The following is a 2,793-nucleotide window of genomic DNA, read 5'->3' on the forward strand; positions in this document are numbered from 1 at the left end:
ACAGTCTTGTTACTTCACTTAACATAAATACTTTTTATAAAAAAACAAACAAACAAACAAAGAGTCTTTCTTGACTTCCCTTAAGATACTTTTTATACCATCCACATGTAAGCACTATTGTCCGCTTTTGTAACTTTGGACTAATCTTATGAAAAAAAAAAAAAAGAGACTGCAGGTCCAACTTAAATTGCCTTACTTCCTTGCAGGTAATTGTTTTAAGTTAATCAACTTGAAAACTTTAATAAGTTTATTAAGTGACTTTGATAAACTTAATTCAATTACTTGTAAATAGTTATTTAAATTGGATTCCCCATTCTCTGTTTTTTCAGTATATGTTGTCATCGCATGTTATGGGGGAAACAGTAGAGTGGAGCAAGTAAACCAGTGGTTGTACCTCATTAACAGAAGCTTCTCAAACCTTTTGTCAGAAAGTCGATTTCTTTTAGGCGTGAGCACCAAACCTCCCAGACTAAAAAGTCGCTCCACAGGAGCACTTGATGGGGTTGGAGTGTTATACTTTAAAAAAATTGTCTTTATGCTTGAAAATTTATGCAGAATCTGAAGGTCGTAGCCTGACATCAGGTAGTCCATGACTTCTTTTTCTGCAGAATAGGTCTCCTCCTCTGGCTCTGCCTCAAAAGTGAAAAAGTCCATCTCACCTTGGCTGCTAGATGTAGTAGCACTGGGCACACTGGCAGGGTTTTTTGCCAGAGGAGCAGTGGTGCAACACTGCTGTCAGAAGCTGTTTTACTCGCTCCCTCCTTCCTGCATCTCTCAGCCATCGGAGTTTGAATTTTGGACAACTGGCAGCTGCAAGAAGGGCATCTTTGTCATCCAGCACACCGGCGAAACGAGTCTGAATAGCCTAAAAAACATAATTGATATTTTTATGCCTACAATTTATTATGTTATTGAATTATTTGCAAACCATGCCTAATATGAGATCAGTATTATGGATTTATTTTGTTTTAGGTTACTTGTAAACATTTTAATTGTTTTAATCTTATTTTTCAATGATAATTAATATTCTGTTCCATGTTTGTGAATTGTATGAAGCAAAAAATCTGACTAATTTCAAGATAGAGCGTACCTGTACAATGGCATCTGGAAGGCCTGCAGTCATCCTGGAGAGGTCATCTTTCACAGCCTGGGTCTTCTGCATCAGAACTTCAAGTGTTGGTAGTAAAGTTCCATATGGACAGTCGCCTTGTAAAATGTCCAGTGCTGCAGTCAGAGGTTTCATGGCCATGCAGTACTCATGCAGGAACTGGTATTCTTGATCTTTGAAGCACTTCAGTCCTAGCTTTGTGCACAGAGTATTCAGCTCACCCATGGGGATTTCTGCAATTCTCTTTACAGCATCAAAAAAGGAATTCCACCTTGTGGATGTTGGTATTAGGAGCTTTCTTTTGCTGATTTCTTCCACTGTTTCTGATGCAAGTGTAGATCTACTCGATTTGGTCCAAAGAGCTGTGCATTTTGCTGTGCTGCTCCTATACACAGCCCTGCTCTCTGCATTGGTTGTTAAATGTTTCTCCACATCACGTGTGCAAATTATGTTGATGGTGTGCGAAGCACACCTGCGGTGCGGGGGAAGAGACAGCTGACCATCACTTTCATTCTCAGCCGAGAGGATTTCTGACAGATCAGAAAAAGTGACATCATCGTCTTTGGGGCTGGACTCTTCCTCCTCCGTCTCATCATCGGACTCCGTGACAGGATGATAAACTTGAAACGCCTTAACAAAGTTGGATCCATTATCAGTAACTGTTGCAACTACTTTGTTGAGTAATCCATAAGAGGAGTGGATGTTTTCGATTTCTGTACCAATGACATCATACGTGTGTCTACCACGAATTCGCCTACATGCTAATGCAACCTTGTGACGCTCTAATGTGGTTCTACTGATCCAGTGGAGCGTTACTCCCATATAGCTTCTGTTGTTAGCAGTCCAAATATCCGCGGTAGTTGAAACAAAGTCAATCTCATTCAGTGTGGCCTTCAAATTTCTCTCCATTTCTGTAAACTCCTTCTCCAAGTAAGAAGTAAAAGTCGTTCGGTGAGGCAGCTCGGCATTAACAGAAGTAGGGATCTTTTTTATTATGGCACGAAACGAGGGCGAGTCAACAGTGTTTATAGGTAGCATTTCTTCTACAATATACTGCGCGACCAACTTCTTCAATTCTTCATCACTTACTGGTTTTGCACCAAAGTCCAACTTTTGTTGTTTGGGGGGTGTAGGACCTTCTGCGGAAGTCACGGCTCTCTGCTTCGGACCACTTGGTGGGACTCTCTCTGTGAGTTTGACTGTGCTGTGCTGCGACTCCAAATGTTTCTTTAAGTTTGACGTAGTGTTTTTGAAGGTAGATAACACTTTTTCGCCAACACAGAGTGTACAACGAACCTTAATATTTAAATCTTTAGTTGACAGAAACTCAAAATAGTGACCATATTTCCAGCTAAAGAACGAACATCTCTCTCCCTCCATTGTTGTTTACACTTTTTTACGTCGCTGGCTGCTTGTGAGTGGGAAACGTGACCTGTCGCTTATGTGACGTTTCACGAAACGTATGCGTTTGTCATCCGCTGAGACAAAAAGAAGAAACCAAATCTTTTTGCTTAAAAAAATAGTAACGCACAGTGGTTTGGACAAGTAACTTTAATCTGACTACTGTTATGGAAATAGTAACGCGTTAGATTAGTCGTTACTGAAAAAGTGGTCATATTCAGAGTAACGCGTTACTAAGCAACGCGTTACCGGCATCACTGGTCATCTGCATAGCTGTGGTAGTT

General features: G+C 40.6%; 1 pseudogene; it reads right to left on the reverse strand.

The window, feature by feature from the left end:
- Window positions 1-348: 348 nt before the first annotated feature.
- On the reverse strand, window positions 349-2,488 carry LOC146636013 (uncharacterized; annotated as a pseudogene).
- Window positions 2,489-2,793: the final 305 nt, after the last annotated feature.

Source organism: Diplotaxodon limnothrissa, linkage group LG3, assembly GCF_057381915.1.
Source record: "Diplotaxodon limnothrissa isolate DT_005_m linkage group LG3, D_limnothrissa_male_GT1.1, whole genome shotgun sequence".
Classification (NCBI taxonomy): domain Eukaryota; kingdom Metazoa; phylum Chordata; class Actinopteri; order Cichliformes; family Cichlidae; genus Diplotaxodon; species Diplotaxodon limnothrissa.